The 18,763-nt window shown below is 35.4% G+C and overlaps 1 pseudogene; it reads left to right on the top strand.

Moving 5' to 3' along the window:
- The first annotated feature begins 3,493 nt into the window (after window positions 1-3,493).
- LOC113891588 lies at window positions 3,494-4,929 on the top strand (annotated as a pseudogene).
- Window positions 4,930-18,763: the final 13,834 nt, after the last annotated feature.

Genomic DNA, 18,763 nt, shown 5'->3' with positions numbered 1-18,763 from the left:
TAGATTAAGTTAGCATCACTTTGATCCACTGGATTCCAAACTTTGTCACATAGCAGCATTACCTGGTGAATTCTAAAAACCACTGAGGATTCTCAGCCATGGATATGCAGATTTAATTGGCATGGCTTGTACCTGAGTCTCAGTTTCCCAATTCCTCTGATCATTCTTAACATCATCAAAAATGGAACAACTAGGTATTATGTACTTTGTGATGAGATATAACAGGGAGTGTATAGCACTGCCAAAATACACAGTGCTGCTACATACACATTATACAAAAAAAATCATAGATCTAAACAATGCTATTTAAAAGCAGTGGTCATTATAAGATGAGAACTTTTTTTTTTCTTTTCCATTCACTGATTTCATTCAAATTTTAAGTGGACAATAAATCTATAATTTGGTGAAATTAAATTTTTCTAACTCCATTATATGTTGCTGATGCTGCTGCTGCAGCTAAGTCACTTCAGTCATGTCCAAATGTGCGATCCCATAGATGGCAGCCTACCAGGGTCCTCTGTCCCTGGGATTCTCCAGCCAAGAACACTGGAGTGGCTTGCCATTTCCATCTCCAACGCATCAAAGTGAAAAGTGAAGTGAAGTCGCTCAGTCGTGTCCGACTCTTCGTGACTCCATGGACTGCAGCCTGCCAGGCTCCTCTGTCCATGGGATTCTCCAGGCAAGAGTACTGGAGTGGGGTGCCATTGCCTTCTCCATTGAGTGCTTAGTGCAGGTCAAATACCTGACAATACTAGGGAGGTCCATGCATTCTTTGCACAGAAAAACATAAATATGTACTATTTTTACATATAATAGTATGTAAAGTATATAAAGTATAATAGTATTTCTTAATGAACCTAAGAAATCAAAGTTAAAAATACTCTTCTAGAGGCAGGAGAGATAATAACTTTTGAAGAAGGAAATTATAAGAATCAGATTTCATTTTTAGTGTGTAAGATAATGATCCAAGATAGTTGCTAACATCTAAAATTTTCTTGCAATATTTTCTTGTCTCTGAAATTTTTAAATTGATCTATCTGAATGACCATTCATATAGCCATTAAGAAGGCTGAGAGCCGAAGTATTGATGCCTTTTGAACTGTGGTGTTGGAGAAGATTCTTGAGAGTCTCTTGGACTGCAAGAAGATCCAACCAGTCAATCCAAAATGAAATCAACCCTGAATATTCATTGAAAGGACTGATGTTGAAGCTGAAGCTCCAATACTTTGGCCACCTGACATAAAGAGCCAACTCATTGGAAAAGATCCTGATGATGGTAAAGATTGAAGGTGGGAGGTGAAGGGGATGACAGAGGATGAGATAGTTGGATGGCATCACCAACTCAATGGACATCAGTTTGAGCAAGCTCTAGGGGATGGTGAAGGACAGGGAAGCCTGGCATGCTGCAGTCCATGGGGTTGTAGAGTCGGACATGACTGAGTGACTGAGCAACAATAATCTGAATGATTCTTAAAAGCTGATAAAATTTCATGTTTTCTTTTAGAGGAGATTCTCTCTACCATACATCTAATCCTTTTTAAACTAGATATTATTTTAGCTTTAACTGTATTTAATACACTCTGAATTAAAAATTTCACTTTGAACTTACAGGAGATTTTATAATTTTATATCTATAAAATGATTCTTGTATAAAATAATATTTTTTTATTGAGGATATCTTATAAATCATGCAATCTTTATCTTTTGAGATTGAATCTTTCCAAACAAAATATTGTATAGTGAAATGGTCACTCATGCTGCTCTCTCATTACTATTTGTTCTTTGATTTTGAGAACAAACTTGTTATTTTAGGAGTAAGTTGGGGTAAGGTAATTATTGCTATGCTTCTTGTTTTTTCTTATATGTTTCATTTACTTTAGCTACAATATTCTTTCTTCCATTTCTCCTGTAATTCAATTCCATTTGTTTTACATCTTCAAGCATTTTCTCAAAATTTTCAGATTGCTTAGGGTTCCCTTTTAGGTTTTCTAAGCCATTACATTACAGCCCATTTCATATACAGTTAGCCTTTGGATAGATGGAATGGGCTGAATTTGTATACTGAATTTAACATCGTCAGTCAATTTCTAATTAACAATGTACAATACTGTGTTTCTTTACCTTTCTTATCTTTTGTTAGATTCCTTGTCATACTTTTCATTGCCTTCTTTAATCCATCTACTCAGACCTGTTCTTCTCAACCCCTACAAGCTTACATCCTATTTTTCTTCAAGAAATTATGAACAATCATAACTTCACTCCCTTCATACAGGTCAATTTATCTACATTGCCCTATGGTTATATTTTCTTTCTATCCTCAATACTTGAGAGGTCTTCCCCTTCTTCTCCAGAAGGATGCCAATTCTTACTTCTGGGCTCCTGATTCCATCTCATCTCTTCTTAAGAAGCACCACACGAATGCTTATCTGCATTGGTGCTCTTCTCTATCAGCTGCATTGTTCAAGTTCCTCCTATTCTAAATAACTTTGTATCTATTCTTCAGTTTTAAGATTGTTTCAAACAAAATTCTTTCTGCTTGTTCAATCATTCTTTCCCTTGTTCTCCGCCCTTCTCTCATCCACTCTCCCTTTTCAGAGGAGTTCTTGTGAGTGAAATCTACAAGTCACCCTTCCCATTCAACATTTTGACAATCTTTCTACTGATTTTGTCTTCTTCTTCTTGTTCAGTTGCTAAGTTGTGTCTGACTCTCTGTGACCCCATGAACTGAAGCAGCTAGCCTTCCCTGTCCTTCACTATTTTGGGGAGTTTGCTCAGATTCATGTCCATTGAGTCAATAATGCTATCTAACCATTTCATCCCCTGCCACCCCTTTCTCCTCCTGCCCTCAATCTTTGCCAGCAGTGTTGTCTTTTCCAATGAGTAGGCTCTTTGATCAGGTGGTCAAAGTATTGGACCTTCAGTTTTAGCATCAGTGTTTCCAATGAATATTCAGGGTGGATTTCCTTTAGGGTTGACTGGTTTGATCTCCTTGCTGTCCAAGGGATTCTCAAGAGTTTTTTCTGGTACCACAATTTGAAAGCATCAATTCTTCAGTGCTCACCCTTCTTTATTTTGTCTTTTATATTTTTAAATCATATTTTACCATCCTCCATTGTGGTATTGTCTTTGTAAGACTTCTTAAATAGTGGATTTTTTTTTTAAGTGTGCTGTATTCTTAAAAATGTGTGCTGTTTTCTATGCCAGATATTTGCTTCTTGACCTGATCTCTATTCTAAACTTTAGAAAAATATTTATACAAATTACCTAGTGAATAACTACTTGGATGTTTCACATGTGACCCAAACTCATTCACTACTCTCTTCTTGCTCTCAATGTCCCAGTGTTCTTTCTGCATTTCTCATATTATTTAATAACACCTCCATCTATATAATACCCAAGATAGGAATTTGTGGAGCCAGTCAGGCTACACTTTAATCCTGCTAGCCACATCTACCATTTCATCATTTACATACAATTTAAAAGGTGGTTCCGCTCCTGCTCCTCCCGCCGCCGCCCTGAGTCACTGCCTGCGCAGCTCGGGCCGCTCGGCTCCCCGCGCTCGCCACCGATATTTGGCATTTGTACAACATGGCAGACATCAACAACAAAGAACAGTCTGAACTTGATCAAGATTTGGATGATGCTGAAGAAGTAGAAGAAGAAGAAACTGGTGAAGAAACAAAAATCAAAGCGCGTCAGCTGACTGTTCAGATGATGCAAAATCCTCAGATTCTTGCAGCCCGTCAAGAAAGACTTGATGGTCTGGTAGAAACACCAACAGGATACGTTGAAAGCTTGCCTAGGGTAGTTAAAAGACGAGTGAATGCTCTCAAAAACCTTCAAGTTAAATGTGCACAGATAGAAGCCAAATTCTATGAGGAAGTTCATGATCTTGAAAGAAAGTATGCTGTTCTTTATCAGCCTCTGTTTGATAAGCGATTTGAGATAATTAATGCCATTTATGAACCTACAGAAGAAGAGTGTGAATGGAAACCAGATGAGGAAGATGAAATTTCGGAGGAGCTAAAAGAAAAGGCCAAGATTGAAGATGAAAAAAAGGATGAAGAAAAAGAAGATCCCAAGGGAATTCCTGAGGTTTGGTTGACCGTTTTTAAGAATGTTGACTTGCTCAGTGATATGGTTCAGGAACATGATGAACCTATTCTGTAGCACTTCAAAGATATTAAAGTGAAGTTCTCAGATGCTGGTCAACCTATGAGTTTTGTCTTAGAATTTCACTTTGAACCCAATGAATATTTCACAAATGAAGTGTTGACAAAGACATAAAGGATGAGGTCAGAACCAGATGATTCTGATCCCTTTTCTTTTGAGGGACCAGAAATTATGGGTTGTACAGGGTGCCAGATAGATTGGAAAAAAGGGAAGAATGTCACTTTGAAAACGATTAAGAAGAAGCAGAAACACAAGGGACGTGGGACAGTTCGTACTGTGACCAAAACAGTTTCTAATGACTGTTTCTGTAATTTTTTTGCCCCTCCTGAAGTTCCTGAGAGTGGAGATCTGGATGATGATTCTGAAGCTATCCTCGCTGCAGACTTTGAAATTGGTCACTTTTTACGTGAGCATATAATCCCAAGATCAGTGTTATACTTTACTGGAGAAGCTATTGAAGATGATGATGATGATTATGATGAAGAAGGTGAAAAAGCCGATGAGGAAGGGGAAGAAGAAGGAGATGAGGAAAATGATCCAGACTATGACCCAAAGAAGGATCAAAACCCAGCAGAGTGCAAGCAGCAGTGAAGCAGGATGTATGAGGCCTGAGGATAACCTGTACTGATCTACCTTCTGCTTCCATGGAAAGGATGAATTTATATCATTTGACAAGCCTATTTCAAGTTTTTTGTTGTTTGTTTGTTTGCTCATTTTTGTTTTTGCATCCTAAAATAAAAATGTCATATAATTTTAGTTCTCAAAAAAAAAAAAAAAAGTGATTCCTAGACTGCCGTGGTGGTGCTGTGGTTGAGAATCCTCCTGTCAATGCAGAGGACAGGAGTTCAACCACTGGTCTGGGAAGAATCCACATGCTGCGGAATATCTAAGTCCATGCACCGCAACTACTGAGCCGGCATGTGACAGCTACTGATGGCTACACTCTCTAGGGCCTGCACCACAACCACTGAACCAGTCTGCTGCAACTACGGAAGCCCTCATACCTAGAGCCTGTGCTCCACAAGAAGCCACCACAATGAGAAGAGTAACTCCAACTCTCTGCGACTAGAAAGAGAGAAAGAAAGTGAAGTCACTCAGTCGTGTATGACTCTTTGTAACCCCATGGACTGTAGCCTACCACGCTTCTCCATCCATGGGATTTTCCAGGCAAGAATATTGGAGTGGGTTGCCATTTCCTTCTCTAGAGCATCTTCCCAACCCAGGGATTGAACCCGGTTCTCCTCCATTGTAGGCAGATGCTTTACCGTCTGAGCCACCAGGGCAGTCCTTGGTGCGACTAGAAAACCCGAGCACAAAAAAAGGCTGTCTGCCTTTCTTCCATTTGTGTTTATGTTGACTTAGCTTGGATCTTTATTATCACTTGAGTAACTACAACAGAGTTCTATGTGATTTGTGTATTGGATTTTACCCCTCAAAACTTTGCAACACACTCAAATCAATGAGTCTAAAACACACATCTGATTATGCTGCTGCTAAGTCACTTCAGTCCTGTCCAACTCTGTGCGACCCCATGGACTGAAGCCTACCAGGTTCCTCCATCCATGGGATTTTCCAGGCAAGAGTACTGGAGTGGATTGCCATTGCCATCTGATTATATCATGCTTGAAAAAAAGTCATCACCTAACAACTTCTATTCAAGGTGCATCATCTGTCATGACCTTCTTCACACTTTATTCATTATTTGAACTGACTTCCTTTTCTATTTTTTACACACACACACACACACACAGATGGAGAACAGAAGGTACTATATCATTACATACTTCTGTTTATCCATATCATTTCCTTTCCCGGGACAGACTTCCTTTCACTTCTTGGTTAGAATACATAATGCATTTAGACTTGACTCTTATATTACTTACTGAGGGAGGAGTATTCTAATTGTTTTTAAACTTAATCCCTCACCTAAATTACTATAATAGATTTAAATGATTTTTGTCTTTTCATTTCCCCATGAAATTATAATTCCCTTTGGGAGGGGATGGTATCATATTCATCTTCCCTTCCTTAAGTGCTTGGTTCAGTAGTGAGGTAGGTGGTGGGTCCTTAATAATTGTGGGCATTTTGAATTGAACAAATATATGTACTACATGTTGCCTTGGGGAAAAATGCACAATTGAAGTGCTTTAAGGCTTAAAATTTTTTAAATGGTACGAAAAATGGAATAATCTTTATATTTGTTAGTTCTTTCTTTCTTTGATTACAGACATTTTAATAATAGTATATTATTATGTTACAGTGTAATACTGTAATATTAAAAATAAGGTGAAATTGGAGTCTGCCAAATATTATTTATCAATCTATATATTTAAATATACTACTTTCAAAAGATAAAATTAGTAAATGTTCCACTTTAAAAAACGACACAAAGAACACATTTAACAAAATACAAACTATTAATAATAATTTTGATATAAATCAAGGGTTTGAGAGTTTACCTACCATATAGATATTATCTCAGAGAACTTTATTATTTTGGCTATTACTTGAAATGGAGTATAATATATGGTGTTTTCTTTTTTTTTTTTTTGCTTTTCTTTTAAAATTTTTCTAAATCAATGAATTAACTATTTTTCATAAATGGCTGCTTCAACTAAGATATTTTTCAAATCTGGACTCTGATATTCCACAAAGTTAAACACTATAATTATCCAATTGAAACATTATCTCTTGAAATGCATAAAGACATAAATCCCTCTGCCTATTTGCAGTGTTCTATTTGTGGATCTCTGCACGAACTGGACTGTATCTTCCCAGGATGACCCCTTGGCCTGATAGACACCAGAGAGCTTTAGACCATTCCCTTGCTAGACTGACATTTATATTAGGAGAAGAGACTCTTTAATCTATAACTCTACAGTATATCACATTTCCATTTATATTGTGTCACTACATTTTATTAACGCTTCCTGATACGTTCAAATAAGTTATGCTCTCATGCCAAAAATGACTGTACTGTCTCTGTTTTTACTGGTTTACCATTTTCTCTAGGGAACTGACTAAGAGGCATACTTTTGAGATTGCTGTGAAAGTGAAAGTTAATACTGGATCCTGAGAGAAAAAGTTGAAAGTCTTGGGGGGTGGGGGTGGGGAGAACAGTTTTGTTTTCCTATTTTTATTTTTTACCTCTCCTTCTTTAATCTTACTGTTCAAGTTCCTATACATTAAAAATGAAATATGATATATGACCTTTATAAGTGTGTCCAAATCAGGAGACTCAAGTGAAGAGTCACTTATATCCAGAGAGAATTAGTTCATCCAAAGGATAAATTTGTTGAAATGTGATTATATGAAAGTAGACAGGGTTTTGGCTAAGGAAATATCTTCTTGAATACTATTTTTCATATGTTTTATCTATGGATCATTTTGGGGACACCAAAGATATCTAAAATGGGCTGACTTATTGAATAATGTTTTCGTCAAGTACAGTCAAGCTCGTTTCTACTTCTCTAGGAGTGTAATTCTAGCAACTACTAGAATAATAGATTAATATGGAATAATAACTCTATGAATAGAGATTTACCATCTTTAAACAACTTCTGGTGATTGTGATGCATTTATGATAATTAGAAAGCCACCAACTTTGGCACTAGACAGACTTGTTTTTGCCCTCTGATTTTATCATTGATTGTTACATGAAAGCATATATCTTTGATATGTTATTTTCCAACAACAACAACAAAAAATCACCTATCTTATAAAAATCAACAGTTCCTGTACATAGTAGGAGATAACAAATATTTGTTCTCCATTCTTTCTAACACTTCATCTTTCTTTTTTTTCTCCAAAACCTCAGCTCCTTCTCCTTGACATCTTTAGACTAGGACCTAAAAAACTAGGCAGATATTTCTGAGTTCCTTTGGTAATTTTTTATTGTATTGAGATAATATCTTCACTGCTGGTAATCATCTTGAGTGAGTTTATCCAACCAGTCTGAAATTGAATTACAAAAACTGTTTGATTGCTTTATTAATTCAGATAACAGAATGGTTAAAGGAAAGCCAAACAGTTACATCATTAAAAATCATGAGAACTTTGGTAAATACTTTTTTAGTCTCCATCTCTGTTTAAATATGGAAAAGAGGAGTAATGAAGAGAAAATAAAGTTGATGTTTCCAAACTTAAAAGTAAAGATTCTATTCATTTCCAGATTCATTTACCCTATCACATAAAATCATTACTGCCAATAAAATATTTTTATATTTTGATAAAGTGTTTTTTTTTAATACAATGTGATATGAGCTCAATTCTCATGTGAGCTCATTTCACAAGCTGGCAAGGTAATACTCAAAATCATTCAAGTTAGGCTTCAACAAGAAGCCTATGAATCAAGAACTTCCAGATGTACAAGCTGGATTTAGAAAAGGCAGAGGAGCCAGAGATCAAATTGCCAACATCCATTGGATCATAGAGAAAGCAAGGGAATTCCAGAAAAACATCTGCTTCATTGACTACACTGAAGCCTTTGATTTAGTGGAAACAAACTGTGGAAAATTCTTAAAGAGATGGAAATACCAGACTATATTACCTGTCTCCTGAGAAACTTATATGCAAGTCAAGAAGCAACAGTTAGCACTGGACATGGAAGAATGGACTGGTTCAAAATTGAGAAAGGAGCTCATTAAGGCTGTGTATTGTCACTCTGTTTATTTAACTTATATGCAGAGTGAAGTGAAGTTGCTCAGTCGTGTCGGACTCTTTGCGACCCCCATGAACTGGGGCCTACCAGGATCCTCCGTCCATGGGATTTTCCAGGCAAGAGTACTGGAGTCAGTTGCCATTTCCTTCTCCAGGGGATCTTCCCTACCCAGGGATTGAACTTGGGTCTCCAGCATTGTAGGCAGATGCTTTACCATCTGAGCCAACAGGGAATATGCAGAGTACATCATGTGAAATGCTGAACTGGATGAATCACAAGCTGGAATCAAAGTTACCAGGAGAAACGTACAGAAGCTCAGATATGCAGATGATACAACTCTAATGGCAGAAAGCGAAGGAACTAGAAAGCCTCTTGATGAGGGTGAGAGAGGAAAGTGAAAACGTTGGCTTAAAACTCAACATTCAAAAAGCTAAGATAATGGCATCTGGTCCCATCACTTCATGGTAAATAGATGGGGAAAAAGTGGAAACAGTAACAGATTTTTTTTTCCCTTGGGCTCCAAAATCATTGCATACAGTGATTGTAGTCATAAAATTAAAAGATATTTGCTCCTTGGAAGGAAAGTTATGACAAACCTAAACAGCGTATTCAAAAGCAGAGACATCACTTTACCAACAAAGGTCCCTATATTCAAAGCTATGGTTTTTCCAGTAGTCAAGTAGTCACAAACAAATGTGAGAATTGGACCATAAGGAAGGCTGAGCACCAAAGAATTGATACTTTTGAACTGGGGTGGTGGAAAAGACTCTTGAGAGTTCCTTGGAAAGCAGAGATCAAACCAGTCAATCCTAAAGGAAATCAACCCTAAATATTCATTGAAGAACCGATGCTGAACCTGAAGTTACAATACTTTGGTCACCCAAGGCAAAGAGCTGACTCATTGGAAAAGACCCTGATAATGGGAAAGATTGAGAGCAGGAGAAGGAGATGACAGAGGATAAGATGGCATCACTATGTCAATAGAGATGAGTTTGAGCAAACTCCACAAGATAGTGAAGGACAGGGAGACTTGCTGTGCTGCAGCTCATGGGGTCAGTAGACAGATATAAAAGTACACATGTCGTAAGTGTACAGGGATCATCACATTACAAACAGATATATATCCATCAATGTATTAAAATTGAAAATAAAACATAAAATATTTATTAATATAACAATAAAATCATTAAAGGTAATATAAATAGTGCAAAATAACTATATTTTTATGTAAAATAACTATATTTTTCTAAACAAAAATATAGGAAGTGTGTCACTGTTTCACATTTTCCAAAATTCCTTAATAAGTGTATCAGTAGAAGCAAGTTGGATTTTTATATCAGTTTCTGCATTTTTTTTGCTATATGCTATTCAGTTGAATATTTTGAAGGACATGTAATTTCATGCAAGCATGTACTTGGAAGGAAAGGATGTTTAAATATCTTTTTCAATAATTGTGCATATATTTAACTTTGACACAACAGAAAAGCTCTACAAGTGGTAATTTCTTAAAGGTACATTAGAATGTGGAACTGAAACTATCACCCCTCATACCTCCCATTCTTCCACCCCTGTGCTGGTGCATAGTCGCTCAGTCATGTCCGACTCTTTGCAGCCCCATGGACTGTAGCCCACCAGACTCCTCTGTCCCTGGAATCCTCCAGGCAAGGATACTGGAGTGGGTTGCCATGCCGTCCTCCAGGGATCTTCCCAACCCAGGGACTGAACCCAGATATCCTGCATTGTGGGCAGATTCTTTACCATCTGAATCACCAGGGAAGACCCCAAGAATACTGGAGTGGGTAGCCTATCCCTTCTCCAGGGGATCTCCTCACCCAGGAATTAAACTGGGGTCTCCTACACTGCAGGCAGATTCTTAGCCAGCTGAGCTATCAGGGAAGCCCCTTCCACCCCTAGATACAACAAATACTTTATTTCTGCCACTTTATACTATTTTTTCCTGGTTTCAGACTTCCTATAAGTGGAATCTGACTCTGAATAGTTGAGAGACTACAGAAGTGAAGACCAAATAACATCACAGCATTATTATGAAAACAGTTTTACCTTTGTAAAACACCTGCAAGAACCTCAGGGCCCATTAGGGTTTCCCCAACTACCCTCTGAGAACAACCGTATTGTAAACTACTTCATTATGTGATACATATAATTTATTAATATTTTCTATTAATTAACAGATAGTTAGGTTGTTTATTGAAAATATTATCCTTCCCCCTACTGTTCTTCTGTCTACTTTTGTTTTATTTGCATCTATTTCTGGGTTCTATAATACTGCATTGTCTTAGCTATCTAATATTTTAACAAGATAACAAAATATTACTTATTATAGCTTTATAATAACACTAGATATAATGTAGACTAAATCCTCTGATTTCCTTCTTTTGATATTTTTCTTTACTTTTGACTTTTTGCAGTTCAATATCCCTGTGATTTGTTGTTTTCTCTGTGGACTCTTACAAAACATTGGTTAGATTCATTCTAGGTACCTTATGCTTTTTGTTGTAATGGTTAATAAACCTTTAAACATTTTTTTCAGCCTCTAATTGTGTTGGTTTATGTAAATACATTAACTTTTCCACAGTGCAAACTTGCTAAATTTATGTATTTATTTGAATAATTCAGTATAGATTATCTCATGCAAATTCATGCCATCTGAAATAACAATTATTCTTCTTTTTGATTATTTATTTTACTTGATATATGGCATTGGATAGAAACTGCCTCAGGAAAAATATGAAATAGAAGCAATGATATGATATAGTATTGCTTCATTCCCAAGAGAGGCTTCCCTGATAGCTCAGTTGGTAAAGAAACTGCCTGCAATGCAGAAGACCCAGTTTGATTCCTGGGTCAGGAAGATCCTCTGGAGAAGGAATAGACTACCCACTCCAGTATTCTTGGGCTTCCATTATGGCTCAACTGGTAAAGAATCTACCTGCAATGTGGGAGACCTGGGTTTGATCCCTGGGTTGGGAAGATCCCCTGGAGAAGGGAAAGGCTATCCACTCCAGTACTCTGACCTGGAGAATTTCCGAACTCAAATAGAAAGATTTCATTGTTAATAATTTAGTAAGTAATTAATTAAATTTCATCATTAGGTATATGTTTGCCATGGAGTTTTGAAGAAAATTCCTTTATTTTTCTGGTTTACATTATTATGCAATGAATGTGAATATTATCAATTCCTTTTTTGCACATAAAATGACCTTTCTTTTTGTATCCTTGTATTACAGTAAATTGTATTAATGAACTGTTAAAATAAATTTGTATTCCTAGGATAAATCCAAATTGATTGTGATTTTATACACATACATAAGTGTGCATGCACACACACAATTAATTTAATTTGAATTGCCAATGTTACATTAAGATTTTTAAAACCTATATATTTATGGGAGAGATTGGCTGGAACTTACATTTTCTTACATTGTCTTTGTCAGGTTTGGTATTAAGATAGTCTTAAACCAAGCTATTAAGTGTTACTCTTATTTTTGTTGAGAGTGTGTAAATTGGAATTTATTTTGTTGGAGGTGGAGTAATTTCTTACTCAGTATCTTTAATGATTAAAGAGTACAAAATGTTTATGTCATTTTTATTTATTTATTAAGGTATAACATATACATACTAAAATGTCTATATCTTTAGTGTTAAGTTCCTTGAATTTTAATAACATTATATATCCAACTTTGTATTCCTTTGTGTCCTTTCCTAGCAATCCCTGATAACTCTCCTACTTTCATCCTGGGATACAATAAATTTCTTATTTCTGTGTCCTTGGATTAACTTTACCTGTTCTTGGACTTCATATAAATGGAATGATATAGAATATATCCTTTGACCTTTGCCTTCTTTCTGTTAATGTAATGTCATTCAAATGCATCCATGTTACTGTATATATGAGTAGTTTATTCCTTTTTTAGCATGTAGTCTTATTCCACTATATGAATATATCACAATTTATCTGTTATCTGATAATGGACATTTAGGTTCTTCCCAGTTTATAGTTATCATGAATAGACCATTATGACCTTTTATAAAAGGTGTTTGTGTGGAAATATATTTTCGTTGGGTAAATACCCAGGAAAGGATTGTTGGGTCATTGGCAAATGTGTGCTTAACTTAATTGCTATTGTTGTTCAGTTGCTAAGTTGTGTCCTCCTCTCTGCGACCACATGGACTGTATCCATGGGGTTCCGCAGGCAAGAATCCTGGAGTGGTTGTCATTTCATTCTCCTGTGGATCTTCCTGGGTCAGGGATTGAACTGGTGTTTCCTGCATTGGCAGGGGGACTCTTTACCACTCTGCCACCAGAAAAGTCCATGTGCTTAAGCTTATAGGAAGCTCCGATCAGACTTTCAAAGATGTATCAAATTTAACTCCCACACGATGTATGCATACTCTAGCACCTTCACATCTTCCAACATTTGGAAATGTCAGGTTTCTTTATTGTTTTGGATTTTTTTTGGGGGGGAGGGGCTTTCCAATGTGTTAAATAGAATTTCATTGTGTTTTTAATTTACATCTACCTGATGCCTAAATTGTTATCACACTTTTAGGATTTTTGGCCACTCAAAAATCTTTTATAAAGTGTGTGTTCAAGACTTCTACCAATTTTACATGTGCTGCTTGTCTTTTTTTATTACTTACTATTAGCATTTATGATGTATTGTTCTTAAAATTTCTTTGAAAGATTAACCTATAATGAACATTTTCTAATGACATATCTTGTCAACTCACTTCTTAATGGTATCTATTCATGAATAGAAATTTGTAATTTTGATGAAGTTCAGTTAAAACTTTTTCATTGTTGTGTTTCTGTAACCTATAAAAATGTCTACAAAAAAATCCATGAAGTTATTTTCTTGCATTTTCTTTTAGAAGCTTCATGGATATATATGATTTAGAAGTATATTTTGAAAATACAATAATTGCATTTTACTGTAGTGTCCAATATTCTTATTAAGAAGTTACTGATTAGGCTTTCTGTTGCTTCTTTGAGGATAATATGTCTTTTTTTCTGATTGCCTAAAACTTTTCTATTTGTATCTCGGTTTTAAGTTAATGTATATGAATTTTATGTAATGAAATTAGATATGATTTTCTTTATAGTTACTTTACTTGGGTTGATGTAGTATAGCTTCAATCTGTGGCTTGTTATCTTTTTTCTTCTTTGGAATATTCTTGGCCATTATCTCTTGCAATACTGTTTCTTTACAATTCTATCCTTTCTCCTCCTTTGTAAAAACAATTACACATATAGTATTATTTTTAAAAACTGTCTTCTGTATTTTTTTTTGGCATGCAATTTCCATGCCTACATTCATCTATGACTATAGGATGGATATATTCTTCTGCTTTATCTTCCCATTCACTCAGTCTCTTCAACTTTATATAATCTCATCTATCAATTTCTTAATTTCAGTTATTTCATTTTTTCAATTTTTAATTTTGCAGTGAGTTCATTTTTTAAGTTTCCTATTTTGTGATTATACCTTCTATTTAGCAAAATTTTTCAAACCTGGGCCTTAGACCTTGTGAAATCTGGTAAATTTCTATTGCATTATACTCTGACTCCTGTCATGTATTTTAAAGGTCTTATCTGAAAAAAATGTTGAATTTACTAGTATCTTCTTATTTAGAAGGTCTGAATTCTACTGAAAGAAATGCTTAGCTACTCAGCTTCTCACCTTTAGCTTTCAGAATAAAAATTTGCTGTGAGGAGAGGAGAAAATTCTTAAGTTATTTTTATTTTCTCTTCTGTATTATACCTTGAAATTCTAGTTATCCAATGCCTCAATAAGACATTTCAATTATAAAATTGGTGTGAAAGTTACTTTTGTCCAAAATTTATTTTTTAAAATTTCTATTTTTTCAATTGTCAATATAATATAAAAGAACTTACTGTTGAATAAGTTAGTATGAGAAAAAAATATATACTTTAATTGTTGGAAAAATTAATAAAAATAAAAGGCAATATCTTTTGCAAACTTTTGAAGTTTTAAAGTTAATTTGTTCTCTGATAAATTTGCCAGTCTATACAACTTATAATTTATATGATTCTATTAAGTTACTTTTATTCTAGATATTCACATTTTCATCAATTTAGTATTAGAAAATATATTTCATAACCATTCGAACCAAATACAAACTAAATATCCATCCTAAAATGGATATTTATACAAGAAATCTATATTAGAGTTTAAAAAATATATGAAGCAAACAAATTCAGAATTAATATACAGAACTTTTAAAAATATTTATTTCCTATTACCAAAGATAACAGTCATTGTTATTTGCTTATTATTTATATATTATTATGTTTGCTTTAGAACACAGTCCCACATTTTGTGATAATTCTCTTATGGAGAGGTGGGTTCTAAATTTTTCTTTTGTGTCTGTTTGTTTTTCTTCATCCATAAGAATATAACAGAAATATAATTCTATGTGATTTCCAAGTTTGGTAATAAAAGACTGCATGGTTTTCACCTTTTGCTGCAACACTCACTCTTAGAAACATGTATTCACATAAATCTGACTACCCGGAAAAGTCCATGACATGAATAAGCCAAACCAAAGGGAGAAGTCTGTTCAACACTTTTAGCTAAGCCTATGCACTGGGTCTTCCCAGTCCAGGTGCCAGATAAATGAGTGAAGAAGCCTCCAAATCATTTCAATCTCCAGCCATTTGAGTTACTTCCAGTTGTTTTGGCTTTTCCAGTTGAGATTAAAAATTTTATGATTCAGAGGCAAGCTATCCTCACCCTGTTCTATTTTAAATCTTAACCGATAATACCATAAGCAAAATAAAATGATTGTGTTTTGGTGATTTGACATTTAAGAGGTAGAAAACCAGACCATAATTTGGGCACAGGACCAAAAATTTGGAGAGTTTCATAAAAAGCCTATGACATGCTGATTTGGGGAGTAAACATATGGACTCCCACCAGTCCTTAAAGAGCATGTCTATGGAAGATTGAAAGAAACTGAGGAAAATGTTATTGGAAGCTCAAGGACAAAAAAAAATTCTTTTCTTTGACAGTCTTTATAGCCTGCAAATGGAACTCAAAGAAAGAAAGAATGAAAAAATAAATAAATAAAATAAAATCTGCAGTATTGTCAAAAAAAACACGGCCTCAGAGTAGAAATGAAGGCAACGTTTGAGAGAAAATTTCTTCGTTGAGGTCCAGAGAGATTTAAGGTGCTTTCTTGTAGATGTTTCAGAAAGTCATAAGGTCTTCTAACACTCTTAGAGTTAGACCTTGCAGATACTGTTGCTGCTGCTAAGTCACTTCAGTCGTGTCCGACTCTGTGTGACCCCGTAGATGGCAGTCCACCAGGCTCCCCAGTCCCTAGGATTCTCCAGGCAAGAACACTGGAGTGGGGTGCCATTGCCTTCTCCTGCAGATACTGTTAGAGAGTAAGAATTCTAAGGGCTTTTCATACAGCAGTCTCAAAATTGTGATGCCTAAAATAGTGAAAGACTTAAGTGGAAGAATTTGGAGTTACGAGTTTTGTCTAAGGGACTGAATTATGAATCATGCATTAAAGAGATGTTTTTAAAGGAATTTTACCAGTCTGCCCTGAAGGGGATAAACACAATATAAAAGAAATCGTGTTCTTTATATGTTTATAATGCTGTGAGTATCAAACTCAAATGTGAACATGAACAAGGCAGAGCCACATGCTGCAGAGAATTACGTTCAGGAAAAAAGACTGAGCCCAATTTAAGTAACTGGTTTGTGCACATGCCTGGCTTATGAAATTACTATGAACTAATTGTGTACCTTTTCTTTTCCTCTACTTTTTGAGATACAGATTATGTAAAACATTATATTAGTTTCAAAGGTAAAACATAATGATTTGATATATGTATATATTACAAAATGATCACCTACCTCAAGGATGTAAGCTCCTATGTTTCCCATTTAGAGGCAGAGGATACAAGAAAAGATATGATGAATATGCTAACATTACTACTAATTGGCTGATGGGCTTACTAATTTATTCTTATTTTGTCCAAAGTTTAATTTGCATAAATTTGGAAGAAGCACAAGCTGGAATCAAGATTGCCGGGAGAAATATCAATAACCTCAGATATGCAGATGACACCACCCTTATGGCAGAAAGTGAAGAGGAACTAAAAAGCCTCTTGATGAAGGTGAAAGAGGAGAGTGAAAAAGTTGGCTTAAAGCTCAACATTCAGAAAACTAAGATCATGGCATCTGGTCCCATCACTTCATGGGAAATAGATGGGGAAACAGTGGATACTGTGTCAGACTTTCTTTTTTTGGGCTCCAAAATCACGGCAGATGGTGACTGCAGCCATGAAATTAAAAGACGCTTACTCCTTGGAAGGAAAGTTATGACCAACCTAGATAGCATATTGAAAAGCAGAGACGTTACTTTGCCAACAAAGGTCCGTCTAGTCAAGGCTATGGTTTTTCTAGTAGCCATGTATGTATGTGAGAGTTGGAGTGCGAAGAAAGCTGAGCGCTGAAGAATTGATGCTTTTGAAGTGTGGTGTCGGAGAAGACTCTTGAGAGTCCCTTGGACCGCAAGGAGATCCAACCAGTCCATTCTGAAGGAGATCAGCCCTGGGATTTCTTTGGAAGGAATGATGCTAAAGCTGAAACTCCAGTACTTTGGCCACCTCATGCGAAGAGTTGACTCATTGGAAAAGACTCTGATGCTGGGAGGGATTGGGGGCAGGAGGAGAAGGGGACGACAGAAGATGAGATGGCTGGATGGCATCACTGACTCGATGGACGTGAGTTTGAGTGAACTCCAGGAGTTGGTGATGGACAGGGAGGCCTGGCGTGCTGCGATTCATGGGGTCGCAAAGAGTCGGACATGACTGAGCGATTGAACTGAACTGAACTGAACTGAGGGACTGCACTGAACTGAACTGAGGTATTAATCACCAATTAATGAGATGAGTCATAAAATAAGAGTCTATTGTTTATCTATTCAATTATCATTTGAGGGTTTTTTTAAATTTCATTTATTAGGAACCACTTTATATGTTTTAGATCATGGCTCCTGACATATTGAATTTTAAGTAATTCTTTGTGCTGAAAGTAATAGGGACTTTGTTTTTCTGTAGATTCCAATATATTTGTTAAAAATTTATTAAATGAGTTTTTTAAAAAAAGTTCTTTGATTTATATGACCATGCTTTTTGTGTTCTAACATTGAGTTGCTATAAGAAGTTTTAACTTCCTCAAGTTTATTCAATTTTATTGAATCAAGATCTTCTAAATTGCTTGCTCAGTCTTAGTTACCATTTATCAGATGCAGAACCTAGCAATTTCCCATAGGCCCATAAGACCATTTATGAAAGGAAACTATTGTCTATGAATTAGTCATTGTAGTCTTTTGGTATCATATATTTCAATACGGCTTTCTAAACTTAGTGTAAAAGAAAATGATGTCACAAGTATACTCTGATTGGAAATTCCTAAAATCAAGTTATTTTCATTTTCATAGAGCATGGAAGATTGACTTTCAACATCTGTGTTCTTTAGAGATTACTGTAGCACAGATAATCATTAAAGTGTCATTTACCTTTGCTCTCACTACATTTGTAACATTAAAGTACCAACTGGGTCTTTTTGAATTTTTGATTTTAAAAGGGTACACATACATTTTTATAAATAAATGAAAGTTATATAAATGGATTCAGAAACCCTAAAATCTATCTCAATTTATTCTTAAGTGCACATGAAATATAGAATGCAAACATTCTATGAAAAAATTAATTCACAGGAGACTAACTTATAAGTTCCAAGAATACTATAATAGTTATATCTTAACATAATGTTAATAACTGTACAATATAAAAAGAGGTAAATTGTGACATCAAAGCATAAAAGGGATGGGTTTGATTCCTGGGTTAGGAAGATCTCCTGGAGAAGG

The sequence above is a fragment of the Bos indicus x Bos taurus genome, chromosome 4 (genome assembly GCF_003369695.1).
Source record: "Bos indicus x Bos taurus breed Angus x Brahman F1 hybrid chromosome 4, Bos_hybrid_MaternalHap_v2.0, whole genome shotgun sequence".
NCBI classification, from domain to species: domain Eukaryota; kingdom Metazoa; phylum Chordata; class Mammalia; order Artiodactyla; family Bovidae; genus Bos; species Bos indicus x Bos taurus.
Note: the sequence above shows the minus strand (reverse complement) of the source record. Positions and strands in the feature narration are given on the sequence as shown.